Source organism: Arachis stenosperma, chromosome 3 (genome assembly GCF_014773155.1).
Source record: "Arachis stenosperma cultivar V10309 chromosome 3, arast.V10309.gnm1.PFL2, whole genome shotgun sequence".
NCBI lineage: Eukaryota > Viridiplantae > Streptophyta > Magnoliopsida > Fabales > Fabaceae > Arachis > Arachis stenosperma.
The window spans coordinates 29,115,718-29,131,343 of NC_080379.1; positions in this window are offsets into that span (position 1 = coordinate 29,115,718).

Consider the following 15,626-nt stretch of genomic DNA (forward strand, 5'->3'; position numbering starts at 1 on the left):
CAAGATCTTGAAGCTTTTCTGGTAAGCTTTTTAGAATGACTGCACTGCATTCTTCAGTGAGAAACACTTTTCAGTTTCTCTCCAGTCCTTCTTATGACTTAAGATCTCTTTCATGAACTTAGCATAAGAAGGTATTTGCTCAAGTGCCTCTGCAAAAGGAATCTTTATTTCAAGAGTCCTTAAATAGTCTGCAAAGCGGGCAAATTGCTTATCCTGTTCCGCTTTGCGGAGTTTCTGAGGATAAGGCATCTTGGCTTGATATTCTTCAACCTTAGATGCTGCAGGTTTATTCCGTACAGAAGTGGTTGAAGAAGCCTTGTTAGGGGGATTACTGTCAGCACTCTCAGGTGTCTGATCCTCCCTTGGCGTTTGGACGCCAGAATTGGGTGGAAAATGGGCGTTTAACGCCAACTTTTCCCCCTTTTCTGGCGTTTGAACGCCAGAACTGGGCAAGGAATGGGCGTTTAACGCCAACTTTCCTTCCCTTTCTGGCGTTTGAACGCCAATATTCCTCTCTGGGCTCTTACTGTCCTCAGAGGGATTTTGAACAGTGGTTTGGTTGTCCTCTGTCATTTGTTCCTTATTTGGCTTTTTGCTCTTTTGAACAGTGTTATTCAAGGTCTTTCCACTCCTCAATTGAACTGCTTGGCACTCCTCAGTTATCTGTTTAGATATTTGCTGTTTTGCTTGATTCAACTGTAGTTCTATGCTTTTATTAGCAACTTTAGTTTCATGGAGCATCTCTTTAAATTCTGCTAGCTGTTCAGTCATCAGGAGTAGTTGTTGATTAAGCTCCATTATCTGTTCTTGAGGATTAGAGTCAGTGACTATTGTCATGACTTCCTCTTCTGAAGAGAACTCATTGCTAGAGTACAAATATTGGTTTCTAGCAACAGTGTCTATAAGCTCTTGAGCTTCTTCAATTGTCTTCCTCATGTGTATAGATCCACCAGCTGAGTGGTCTAAAGACATCTAAGCTTTTTCTGTAAGCCCATAGTAGAAAATGTCTAGCTGTACCCACTCTGAAAACATTTCAGAGGGACATTTTCTTAGCATACCTCTATACCTCTCCCAGGCATTATAAAGGGATTCATTATCCTCTTGTTTAAAGCCTTGGATGTCCAGCCTTAGCTGTGTCATCCTTTTTGGAGGGTAAAAATGATTCAGGAATTTGTCTGATAACTGTTTCCATGTCTTTATGCTTGCTGTAGGTTGGTTATTTAACCACCTTTTAGCTTGATCTTTTACAGCAAATGGAAACAGCAATAGTCTATAGACATCCTGATCTACCTCTTTATCATGTACTGTGTCAGCAATTTGTAAAAACTGTGCCAGAAACTCAGTAGGTTCTTCCTGTGGAAGACCGGAATACTGGCAATTTTGCTGCACTATGATAATGAGTTGAGGATTTAGCTCAAAGCTGCTTGCTTTGATGGGAGGTATACAGATGCTACTCCCATATGCAGCTGTAATGGGGTTAGCATAAGACCCCAGAGTCCTTTTGGACTGATTAATTCCACTTAAGTCCATGATGGACAAAAGGGAAATGATAATATTGCAAAGAGATAAATTTTGTTTATTTTTTTTGAAACAACCGAAAAAATAAAATAAAAAGAAATTTAAATAAAAAAAATTCGAAAATCAAAAGGGAAAATGAGATCAAAGCAATTTGAGAACTGAATCATTAGTAAAAAAAAAAGATTTAGAAAACAGCAATTAAGAAGATATGATTGAAAATTTTTATGAAAAAAAGATTTGATTTTTAAAAAGAGGAAAGAGAAAAACACAAAAAGACACCAACTTAAAATTTTTAGAAATCAAACACTAAACTTTCGAAAATTTTAAGAGAAAAACACAAAGAGGACACCAAACTTAGAATTTTTATGAATCAAAAAGGGACTAAGACTATGCAAAAACGAAAAATTTTTTTTTTAAAAGAAAAATAAAAGCATGCAATTGACACCAAACTTAGAATATGAAACTAGACTCAACTAAAAGACTCTAAACCAACAAAAATAAAACAGTCCTAATCTAAGCAACAAGATAAGCCGTCAGTTGTCCAAACTCGAACAATCCCCGGCAACGGCGCCAAAAACTTGGTGCACGAAATTGCAATAACACTTTTGCAATCCCGCACAACTAACCAGCAAGTGCACTGGGTCGTCCAAGTAATACCTTGCGTGAGCAGGGTCGATCCCACGGAGATTGTCGGCTTGAAGCAAGCTATGGTTATCTTGTAAATCTTAGTCAGGATATCAGAAATTATCAGGATTGATTGTAAAAAGCAAAAGAGCATGTAATGGTTACTTGTATTGCAGTAATGGAGAATGGGTTGAGGTTTGGAGATGCTCCATCTTCTGAATCTCTGCTTTCCTACCGTCTTCTTCATCAAACACGCAAGTCTCCTTCCATGGCAAGCTCGTGTAGGGTCTCACCGTTGTCAATGGCTACCTCCCATCCTCGCAGTGAAAGCTAATGCACGCACTCTGTCACAGTACTGCCAATCACCGGTTTGGTTCCCTCCCCTACCGGAATAGAATCCCTCTTTTGCGTCTGTCACTAACGCCCAGTAGGTTACAGGTTTGAAGCACGTCACAGTCATTCAATCATTGAATCCTACTCAGAATACCACAGACAAGGTTTAGACCTTCCGGATTCTCTTGAATGCTGCCATCAGGTCCTGCCTATACCACGAAGATTCCGATTAAAGAACCCAAGAGATAACTACTCAATCTAAGATAGAACAGAGGTGGTTGTCAGGCACATGTTCATAGTTGAGAATGATGATGATTGTCACTGATCATCACATTCATCCGGATTAAGAACAAGTATTATCTTAGAATGGAAGCAAGCATGATTGAATGAGAAACAGTAGTAATTGCATTAATCCATCAAGACACAGCAGAGCTCCTCACCCCCAACCATGGGGTTTAGAGACTCATACTGTGGAAAGAAACGTGTAGAAATGTTATGAGGTCATAAGGTACGGATACAATGTCAAAAGATCCTATAAGTAGTAAAAGCTAGTATCCTAAGGTTTACAGAAATGAGTAATGACAGAAAAATCCACTTCCGGGCCCACTTGGTGTGTGCTTGGGCTGAGCAATGAAGAAATTTCGTGTAGAGACCTTTTCTGGAGTTAAACGCCAGCTTTCATGCCAGTTTGGGCGTTTAACTCCAAATTTTATGCCAGTTCCGGCGTTTAACGCTGGAATTTCTGTAGGTGACTTTGAGCGCCGGTTTGGGCCATCAAATCTTGGGCAAAGTATGGACTATTATATATTGCTGGAAAGCCCAGGATGTCTACTTTCCAATGCCGTTAAGAGCGCGCCAATTGGGATTCTGTAGCTCCAGAAAATCCACTTCGAGTGCAGGGAGGTCAGAATCCAACAGCATCTGCAGTCCTTTTCAGTCTCTGGATCAGATTTTTGCTCAGGACCCTCAATTTCAGTCAGAAAATACCTGAAATCACAGAAAAACACACAAACTCATAGTAAAGTCCAGAAAAGTGAATTTTAATTAAAAACTAATAGAAATATACTAAAAACTAACTAAAAGATACTAAAAACATACTAAAAACAATGCCAAAAAGCATACAAATTATCCGCTCATCAGTCGACACTTTAAGAGAAGGCACTGGGAAGGGTCAACATCATCATCATCCTGGTCATGAGGGACAATCTTACCATCCCTCACAACATTGTCCAGGCTGATGAGAGTCAGTCGGCATCAGGAGCAACAATCCGGAACTGCTCCATCAGGTTCTCGGAGGCGGCAGTTACGCTGCCCACAAGTTGACCCTGAAGCTCACCATAATTAACCCGAGCAGTTTCCAAATCATCCCGGAGATGCATCAATTTCCTATAAGCCGAGACATAGCTATCCTTATGCTTCAGTGCCATATCCTCAGCCAACTTCAAAGAAGCAGCCAAGGCAATAGAGTTGGCCTTCTCACCCTCCAGCTCCTTCTCCACCTTCGCCAACTTCACCTCTAACTCATCCTTTAGACCCTTGATCCGATCAAATTCTGACTTGGCCTCCTCCATGAAGGATTTTGTGGCATGAATCGGGATCCCCTAAACTGTTCGGAAAATAGCCGCACCCATATAAGCCATCTTCACACTACTTTTGGTGATAAAATCCAGATGCTGAAGAAGAGACACGTCGTCCATGGAAAGCCCACCATAGAGGGCAATTTGTTGCTCAACAAACTCGATAGCATCAAAGTCCGGGGCATCCAGGTTAAAGGGCTCGGATGTTTTTTGCTTTTTTAAGGGAAGGACACCAGAAGCAACGGCAGAAGTCTGAGGAGGATCGACCTGATGAAACCGAGGAGTAGGAATTACTTTCTTCGGCCCGAGAGAACTCGGCACAGGAGGCTTCACTGGGACCTGAGAAGATCCCTCGCCGGTCACTTTGGCCGAGATGTTCAGAGCAGCAGTTGCCTTCTTTACCCTTTTAAAGGCCTTCATGGAGTCGTTGTTCTTTGACATCTTTGCAAATACAGAATTAGCCACAGCAAAGAGTTACGGTCACAACAAAAGGAAGAAAAAAGTAAGAAACAAGTATAAGAGACAAGTCAGACAAGTACCCAAAACAGTCCGAACCAAGGACGGGTCATTCAAAAACCTTTTTGTATCAAGATGGGGTGGTTTCCCCCACAGATCCTCAAGAACAACAACAAAAGCACGCTCAACATCATCAAGCATCTCCCAGGTATAGCGAGACACTCTCACATCCCTCTGCCACTCTAGAGGGAAAGAAGGCTCATCATTTTCATCAAGAAAAAAGGGGTGGGCCCCCTCGACAGCATGAACCTTAAAGAAGTAATTCTTGAAGTCCTTAAAGGACTCACCATACATAGCAAAAACTTTGTGGCCCTGGGCGGACCTGAAGGAAACCCAGGAAGCTTTATTTTTTGAAGAACCGCCAGGCTTGGCGGAAACAAACAAATAAAGGAAAAGAGTCTGGGAAGGTGTTACATCTAATTCACGGCAGAGAAGTTGAAAAATTTTAATAAAACCCCAGGAATTGGGGTGAAGCTGGGATGGGACAATATTACACGACCACAACAGGTCGATCTCAAAAGCAGTAAAAGGAAAGGTAACATTCAACTGGCTGAAGAAGTATTCATAGGCATAGAAGAAGGGACGCTCCCTCTCAATGGAAGACGGAAAACAAACTCTCTCATCAGAATCAGGAGCAATAAGCTCGTAATCCTCTTCACGGGCATTGTTACCACAAATCCTGTGGCGCTTCCTCAGCTCTATGCAAAACTCAGCGTCCATAACAGAAACACACAACAAAACAAGGGAGTCCAGCCAATCGGACATCCCCTCGGGAACTCTGGAAGACATCTCTACAATGTTATTGCGAGAAGACATGAGGCCAACTAACCCTACAAGTAAGAAAAGAAGATGGGGTTACCACAAACATCTCGGACGAAGGGAGAAAACAACTCGGTCAACACTTCTCAGGTGATGGAACAAAGAAAAGGAAAACCCCAAGACTCAAACCAAAAGTCTTGGGGCATCCCTTGAAGGCAGTAAACAAAGCAAGGTTTCCAGAAATCAATCTACAAGTTTACATCCCAGCATGTCTTAAAAAGAAATTCAAAAAATAGCAAAACACCTTTCTGCAAGGAGAAATAAAAAAAATCGTTGCACTCTATCAAACACGCCAAGCAGAGACCATTAAAGGTGTAACCTTTTTTCAAAGATCAGACAAAAAGCAAATCTTCAAACAAAGCGAGGAACAGACGCAGATTTTTATCAAGTATCAGGCAGGAAAAAACCACAAGCGACAATAAAACCCTAGAAAGCTCAACAGAAAAGCCAAGACAATGTATAAAAGAAAGACAGGAAGAACATGTTACAGCGACAAGCAAATACAAGACTTCGAAAGATTCAAACTTTTAAACATGCAAAATCAAAGCTTCACCAAAAATTGAAAACGAAGCTACAAGAAAGCCAGTACTTACCAGGAAAAGAGCAGCAAGCTTCGAGGAAATCGAAGATGGAGACAAATCTGGGACGCCCTCTCACAAGCAAAAATGCGAACAAAGAGCAATGTCACAGAAGAGAAAACACGAAAACTACAAACTCCAAGAGAAAGCAGAAGCGCAAACGAAAGAACAGAAAGCAAAGAAAGCAGAGAAAAGAAGTTACGAAAAGGCTAAAGGAGAAAAACCGTCTCTGGGTTTTCAAAATCAAAGTAAAGAACCAAAGGGAAACGGGGCAATTAATGAGGGCATTAACCCTCGCACGTTCCTAAAAAAAGCGCCGATATAAAAGCGCGCGTCTTTTAGAAGAAACATTCCACATTCAAAGCTGCTATAAAGGAGTCGACAAAATGCTTGAGTTCGGCTTCACCAAAGAAAGACCGAAGTCAAGGACTTGATCTCAAAAAGAAGACCGAGCTCAAGCAGGGGCACTGTTCATATCCTGGGTCGAGGTGTCCGACCCGAGATGTTCTACAGACAAAGCGACCGACCTCTTCAGGTCAGGACTATCCGACCTCTTCTCAAAAGAGCGCGGCCAAGTCACGAGAAAGCCCAAACAAAGGGCCCAAATAGAGGAACACGCCCCAAATCCTAAGGCAGCCCAAGCCTACCGAGGGAAGGGTGGTTCCCATGAAAGATAAGCTGACCTCACCTAGAAGATAAGATAAGATAAGATAACTAACTTATCTTATCTAAAAAGGGTCACTCTACACTATTATAAATACACTGGAGCACCCAGGTATACACACATTCTGATCCTACTCAATACCTGCTTAATACCCTTGCTAACTTAAGCATCGGAGTCCCTTGCAGGTACCCCCCACCCTCCGGGGACAAAGGATCAGCAGCACTTTCAGTTCCACAAATCGGACACACCAGCTCCGGCCGCAATACACCCGCCGGACACGTCGGCTCCGACCAATACAAAAGATCTTGACCGAGATCGACCTACAGTTTCAGGTAACCCTCGGAACAGATACAAAAGAAGCAACGAGGTTAAAACAGGAGTCACAATACTATATGATGAGCGGATAATTTGTACGCTTTTTGGCATTGTTTTTAGTATGTTTCTAGTAAGATTTAGTTAGTTTTTAGTATATTTTTATTAGTTTTTAGTTAAAATTCACTTTTCTGGACTTTACTATGAGTTTGTGTGTTTTTCTGTGATTTCAGGTATTTTCTGGCTGAAATTGAGGGACCTGAGCAAAAATCTGATTCAGAGACTGAAAAGGACTGCAGATGCTGTTGGATTCTGACCTCCCTGCACTCGAAGTGGATTTTCTGGAGCTACAGAAGCCCAATTGGCGCGCTCTCAACGGCGTTGGAAAGTAGACATCCTGGACTTTCCAGCAATATATGATAGTTCATACTTTGCCCAAGATTTGATGGCCCAAACCGGCGTTCAAAGTCACCCTCAGAATTCCCAGCGTTAAACGCCGGAACTGGCACAAGAATGGGAGTTAAACGCCCAAACTGGCACCAAAGCTGGCGTTTAACTCCAAGAAGAGTCTCTACACGAAAAATGCTTCATTGCTCAGCCCAAGCACACACCAAGTGGGCCCGGAAGTGGATTTTTATGTCATTTACTCATCTTTGTAATCCTTAGGCTACTAGTTCCCTATAAGTAGGACCTTTTACTATTGTATTTTCATCTTCTGATCTTTGGAATCTTTTGATCTTTAGATCTTTTGATCACTTTAGGAGGCTGGCCTCACGGCCATGCCTAGACCTTGTTCTTATGTATTTTCAACGGTGGAGTTTCTACACACCATAGATTAAGGTGTGGAGCTCTGCTGTACCTCGAGTATTAATGCAATTACTATTGTTCTTCTATTCAATTCCGCTTGTTCTTGTTCCAAGATATCACTTGTTCTTCAACTTGATGAATGTGATGATCCGTGACACTCATCATTCTCACCTATGAACGTGTGACTGACAACCACCTCCGTTCTACCTTAGATTGGGTGAATATCTCTTGGATTCCTGATACACGATGCATGGTTGATCGCCTGACAACCGAGCACTCGCCTGACAAACGAGCCAGCCATTCTGTGAGATCAGAGTCTTCGTGGTATAGGCAAGAACTGATGGCGGCATTCAAGAGAATCCGGAAGGTCTAACCTTGTCTGTGGTATTCTGAGTAGGATTCAATGATTGAATGACTGTGACGTGCTTCAAACTCCTGAGGGCGGGGCGTTAGTGATAGACGCAAAAGAATCACTGAATTCTATTCCGGCCTGATCGAGAACCGACAGATGGATAGCCTTGCCGTGACAGGGTGCGTTGAACATTTCCACTGAGAGGATGGGAGGTAGCCACTGACAACGGTGAAACCCTTGCATAAGCTTGCCATGGAAAGGAGTAAGAAGGATTGGATGAAGACAGTAGGAAAGCAGAGAGACGAAAGGGACCAAGCATCTTCATACGCTTATCTGAAGCTCTCACCAATGATATACATAAGTATCTCTATCTTTATCTTTATGTTTTATTCATCATCTATACCCATTTGAGTCTGCCTGACTAAGATTTACAAGGTGACCATAGCTTGCTTCATACCAACAATCTCCGTGGGATCGACCCTTACTCGCGTAAGGTTTATTACTTGGACGACCCAGTGCACTTGCTGGTTAGTTGTGCGAAGTTGTAGTGATCACAATTTCGTGCACCACTATACCATCATAAATAATACTCTATACAAGAGAGGAATTTCAACACCACTGTTAAAATGTGTGCCGACTTCTAACACAAAAGAAGTTTTAGAAGAAGTACATGGTGGCATATGTGGCAACTATCTCAGAGCACAGGCTCTTGTCAAAAAAGTACTCTGGGCCAGATTCTATTGGCCAACTCTACAAAAAGAAGCAAAAGAATTTGTAAAGACATGTCCACCATCTCAGAAGCATGCCAACTTTCATATCGCCCCACCAGAAGAGCTTATCAGCGTAACCTCACCCTGGCCATTCGCAAATGGGGACTTGACCTTCTCGATCCTTTCCCTCAAGGATCTGGACAAGTCAAATTTCTCATCGTGGGGGTAGACTATTTCACAAAATGGATTGAGGCGGAACCCCTAGCTAACGCCACTGCTCAAAAAAGTCGAAAATTTCTATATAGAAACATTGTCACAAGGTTTGGGGTTCCATACTCCATCACCACAGACAATGGCACTCAATTTACAGATGCAGGCTTAAGAAAATTGGTGACCGATCTGAACATCAAACACCAATTCACATCCATAGAACACCCCCAGGCCAACAGACAAGCAGAAGCTGCTAACAAAGTCATATTAGCCGGGTTAAAACAGAGATTACAGGGCGCAAAAGGAGCCTGGGCGGAAGAGCTCCCGCAAGTCCTATGGGCATATCGGACCACTCCACACTTTACCACAAAGGAATCACCTTTCTGATTAGCTTACAGGATGGAGGCAATGATCCCAGTAGAGGTCGAAGAAGGACCACTCAGAGTGATCTACTACAGTGAAGAGGCCAACTCCCAACTTCAAAGGAAAGAACTCGACCTACTCCCAGAAATTCGAGAAAGAGCTTAGATCAGGGAAGAGGTGTTGAAACATCGAATGGGTTCAAGATACAATTAAAAGGTAGTGCAGTGAGATTTTACCAAGAACGACCTCGTCCTAATCCGAAATGATATCGGAACAACTCGACCTGGAGAAGGAAAATTGGCAGCAAACTGGAAGGGACCCTACCGAGTCATAGAAGTACTCGGAAGAGGCTACTATAAGCTATCCGAACTCGAAGGGCGAGAACTCCCAAGGTCATGGCATGCCTGCAACCTAAGAAGGTACTACAGTTAGGAGGTAGTAAAGGATCTTAGGACGAGGTGCACTCTTTTTCCTCAAAACGGTTTTTTAACAAGGTGCCAAACCAAGATCCGCGAAATACCTAACTTAGAGGGGTCAAACTCCCACATGTATATATTTGCATATTTTCTTTTTCGAATAAAATTTTTTCAGATTTTCTACAAATCCTTTATCAAGACGCATTAATCTAAAAACGCAAAATTTTATCGCCCAATTATAAAGCTACAAATCGGCGAAAGTGAAATTAAATTCACTGCCAGATCATTATAAAGACCAGCAAAGATGAAAACCAAATTCATCAGAGGTCGACCAGGCGGGGATCAAACCCAATTTCTACAAAAATCGGCAAAGATGAAAAGTGACAAAATAGATTAAATGCAAGAAGTTATCGAAATTAACCCATAGGAAAGGACCTGACGAGGTCTTAATAAAAATGGGTTGCTAAAATATAACTTAAAAGACGGACCGACATGAAGAAGTTGGACCAGTCAACTATAAATAAACCAAAGTTATAAAAAGTAAATCCCTGGAAAGAGGCCTGGCCCGCCCTAAAAAAGAGGATTACTAGAAATAACTTAGAAGGGACTGACGTAAAGAAGTTGTCCCAAAACCAAAAAGTTATAAAAAGTAATCCCTGAAAGAGACCTGACAAATGTCTAAGAAAGAGGATTATTAGAAATAACTTAGAAGGGACCGACGTAAAGAAGTCGTCCCAAAAACAAAAAGTTATAAAAAGTAATCCCTGAAAGAGACCTGACAAAGGTCCAAGAAAGAGGATTACTAGAAATAACTTAGAAGGGACCGACGTAAAGAAGTCGTCCCAAACCCAAAAAGTTATAAAAAGTAATCCTTGAAAAAGACCTAACAAAGGTCCAAGAAAGAGGATTACTAGAAATAACTAAGAAGGGATCGACGTAAAGAAGTGGTCCCAAAACCAAAAAGTTATAAAAAGTAATCCCTAAAAGAGACCTAACAAAGGTCCAAGAAAGAGGATTACTAGAAATGACTTAGAAGGGACCGATGTAAAGAAGTCATCCCAAAACCAAAATGTTATAAAAAGTAATCCCTGAAAGAGACCTGACAAAGGTCCAAGAAAGAGGATTACTAGAAATAACTTAGAAGGAACCAACATAAAGAAGTCGGCCCAAAACCAAAAAGACATAAAAGGTAATACCTAAAAGAGACCTGACAACGGTCCGAAAAAGAGGATTCCCAGAAAATAATTGACATGATAAAGTCGGCCGACACAAGTTGGACCCAAAAATCCACGACCTCAAGAGAAACAAGCAGAAAATACGAAAGCAATCAAAGGAGGTCGGACGACAAGGCTCCAACCTAAAAGGTGTCAGACAGGTGTAGACAAACATATCATTCAAAAAGGTTATAATAATAGCAGGACTCAAGAGGCCACCTGAAGTCAACCTCAAAGAGCCTAAAAAGCTACCTTTGTTTTTTCAAAAATAAAGTTGCTAACAGAGAAGCAACTAAAAAGTATCCAACATTTACCACAAAAAATAAAGTTTAAAGCCCACAAGCCAGGCTATATACAAAAACACTAAAGAAATAATCAAAGATCCAAAGATTTTTCAGCAGCATCAGCACGGGGTGAAGGAAGGCGAGTCTGAAGAGGCACCGCATCTACCGTCCCATCATCCCGGTTCAAGATCTGACAATCAGGGTCTGGCTCGAGATGAATAACTGCAGGGGTTGAAGAAGTCGGCGCAACACAGACCTTGGCGGAAGGCACAGGAGAAGGATCGACAGGGTCATCAGGGACAATCTTACCATCCTTCACAATGTTGTCCAAGCTGAAGAGAGAGGTCAAGATCGGGCGCAAGAACTCGAACTTGATCCTTCAAATTCTTGTAAGCAGCATTGACACTGTCCACAAGATGACCCTGGAGCTCGGCGTAATTAGCTCGGGCAGACTCTAAATCCTCCCTGAGGCGCATCATCTCCCTATAGGTCATGACATAGCTATCCTTATGCTTCAACGCCGTATCTTCAGCCAACTTGGCAGAAGCCGCCAAAGAAATAGCAGTAGTTTTTTCACCTTCTAGCTCTTTCTCCAACTTAGTCACCTTCGCCTCGAGCTCCTCCTTTAAACCCTTCATCCGGTCGAATTCTAACTTAGCATCCTCCATAAAAGCCTTCGTAGCATGAATGGGAAGATCCTGGGCAGTCCGATATAAAGCCGCCCCTATGTGTGCCATCTTGATACTGCTCCGAGTAATAAAATCTAGATTGCAAAGAAGAGAAACATCGTCAGTGGGTATGGTACCATAAGGACCAATTTGCTGGTCCACAAACTCGATAGCATCAAAATTAGGGGCATCAAGGTTAAAGGGCTCAGCTATTTTCTGTTTTTCAGAGGAAGAGTGCCAGTAAGAGAAGAGGTAATTGCAGAAGGCTATGGGGGATCGACCAAATGAACTCGAGGGCTAGGAATCATCCTCCTCCGTCCGGGAGAGCTCGGTACCAATGGCTTGGACAAAGCATGAGAAGATCCTTCCCCAGCCACCTTGGTCGAGATGTTTTGGGCCACCGTAGCCTTCCTTGCCTTTTTAAAAGCCTTCATAGAGTCATTATTCTTGGCCATCTCTGAAAAACAAAATCAACCATAGAAGCGGATCACAAAATGGGAAAAAGAAGGAAGCAAAATAAAAACAGAGCAAAATATATCGATCAATACCCAACATAGTTCGGACGAAGGACCGATCCCTCAAAAATTTCTTAGTATCAAGATGGGGAGGTTCCCCCAAATATCCTCCAAGACATTCACAAAAGACTGCTCAACCTCATCAAGCATCTCCCACGTATACCAAGACACTACCACATTCTTTTGCCAACACAAGGATAAGGCAGGCTCATTATTTGCTTCTAAGAAAAAAGCCCAGCTCCCTCAACAGCTCGGACCTTAAAAAAGTAATTCTTAAAGTCCCTAAAGGACTCATCATACATAGCAAAAACTTTATGTCCCTGGACAGACATAAAAGACCCAAAAAGCTTTCTTTTTGGTAGTCCCAGGCTTAGTCAAAACAAAGATACAGAAAGAGAGTCTGAGAAGGGGTGACGCTCAACTCTTGACAAAGCAACTGAAAATAAAACCCCAGGAGTTCGGATGGGGTTGGGATGGAGCTACATTACACGACCACAACAAGTCGGTTTCAAAGGAAGTGAAAGGAAAAGTAATATTCAACTGGCTGAAAAAATAATCATAAGCATAAAAGAAAGGGCGTTCCTCCCGGGTCAGTGCAGGAAAGCAAACCCTCTCCTCAGAATCAGGCGTTATCAATTCATAATTCTTCTCCTGCTCTCGACCTCCACAAATCCTGTGATGTTTTCTCAGCTCCACACAGTACTCAGAATTTACCACAGAAACACACATCAACACGAGGGAATCCAGCCAGTCTGACATGCCCTCAGGGACTCTGGAAGAGGTCTCGACAATATTTTTGCGAGACGACATGGGTCAATTAAAATCCTACAGTAAGAAAAAAGGAAAAGGGGTTACTAATCACACAACTCGGGCATAAATGGATACAACTCGAACTAAAATATATAGGTGTCAAGAAGCCATACAAAGCAACAAAAGGAGACCCCAGGACCCACACTAAATATCCAGGGGCATCTTTTGGAGGCAAGTATGGAACAAAGACTCAGGAAAATCTACAAGTTTACATCTCTACACTTCCTAACAGGAAGACAATGACTCTATTTCAACAAAAGCGACACTCTGAAAGGCCACGAGCCATAAACCAACTAAAGTCATCAAAATAGCCACCTCTCAAACTACAGTTTCAGTCTATCAACAAAGGAACTACCAAACAGCAAGAGCATGCCAAGTGGAAAATTGTCAAAGGCACAATCTTTCTTCAGAATCAAGGAAGCCATTATCAAAAGCCCCAAAATAAAAAATACAGAAATAGGCAACAACATGCAAAGCCCTAAAAGCCTCAAAGGGAAACATCAAAAAAAGAGAACCAGAAATCACAGTGACAAAAAGTATAAAAATGCGAAAAGGTTCAAGCTTTCCAACATACACTCAAGTAAAGTCCCAAAAAATAGAACAAGGCAAGCACAAAGAAAAAACAGACGGAAGAACCAACCTGAAAAAGGAGGAGAGCGCGGAAGAAGTTGAAGACGAAGAGATCATGAATTGCTTTCGAGCAAAGAACCACCAAAGGCATCACAGAGAGAAACACGAGAAATGAGCCAAAACAGAATAATAGAAAGAAAAGAAGGAAGTTCCAGCAAAATAGAGAAGAGAAAACCATTTTTTGGTGTAAATTCAAAAATTGGGAGGCAAAAGAAATGAAGCATTAAAAAGGAATTAATGGGTCATTAAACCCTCGCACATTCCCAAAGCAAAGGGACGCACATTTTCAAAAGATGAAGGAAAAAGAAAAACGTTCCGCATTCAGAGGAGTCTCTACAAAAGTAAATCGACAAAATGCTCGAGCACGATTTCTCCCGAAAAGGATCGAAATCCTAAAACAAAGGACTCGACCTCAAGAGGAAGACCGCACTCGAGCAGGGGCACTGTTCATACCCTGGGTCGAGCTGTTCAACCCTGGCTGCTTGGCGACAGGACAACCGACCTCTTCAGGTCAGGAATATCCGACCTATTCCTAAAGAGATCGGCCAAAACCGCTACAGAGGCCCAATAAGTCCCAAACAGAGGAATACGACCCAAATCTAAAGGTAGCCCAAGCCTAGAAAGATAAGGGCGGTTCCCTTGAAGATAAGATGACTTCACTCAAAGATAAGATAAGATAACTATCTTATCTCAAGAGAAGATCACTCCACACCATTATAAATACACTAGAGTACCCAGGTATAACTCATACTCTAATTCTACTAAAAACTTCTTAATACCCTTGCTAACTTAAGCATCGAAGTCCCTTGCAGGTACCACTACCCTCCTGTGACGAAGGATCAGCAGCTCCGCCAAGTCCAACAAGTCGGACACGTCAGCTCTGGCCACCAGCTCTGAACAGGTCGGACACAGCATCTCTGACCACAACAGCAGATCTCATCCGAGATCGACCTACAGTTTCAGGTAACCCTTGGAACACCTCCCATCCACATTCTCACTACCATCTAAATCGAATCCCTATTGCTCTTCTTCTACCTATAGAGCCTTTTATGTGGATGCCATCGACGCCGCTCAGCTTTTCAACTACGAGTCAAAGCTTGACATAGTGTTAACTTTTTCTCACTGCCTCAAGATCGTAATTGTCAGCTTTGGCAACTTCGGTCAGTTCCTTGCCACAACATTAGTCTGTCAGGGCTACACCGTCCTCGCCCACTCCCGCTTCGACCACTTCGCTGTAGCCAAAAATCTTGGCCTATCATTCTTCTGAAAGTCTGACAACCTATGCAAGAAGCATCCCGAAATGATCCTCATCTATCCCTCCATAAACTCAACCGAGCACGTGCTCCTCACGCTCCCTCTCTAGTGCCTGAAGCGCAACATTCTCTTTGTTGACGTCCTCTTCATTAAAGAATTCCCCAAAGAGCTCCTTCTTGAGCTCCACCCCTCCAATTTCGACATCCTTTGCTCTTACCCGGTGTTTGGACCTGAGTCTGCACCTGATGGATGGACCAGTCTCCCCTTCGTCTTTGAGAAGGTTGGTATCCTCAATGAGGAGCACCATGTTTCTCGCTGTGAGAAGTTCCTCAATGAGTTTGCCATAGAAGGTTGCAGGATGGTGAAGATGAGTTACGAGGATCACGACCGTTACACCGTCGGTTTGCTGTTCATTACTCATGCCAAAGAAAGGATTCTTGAGGGTTGATGCT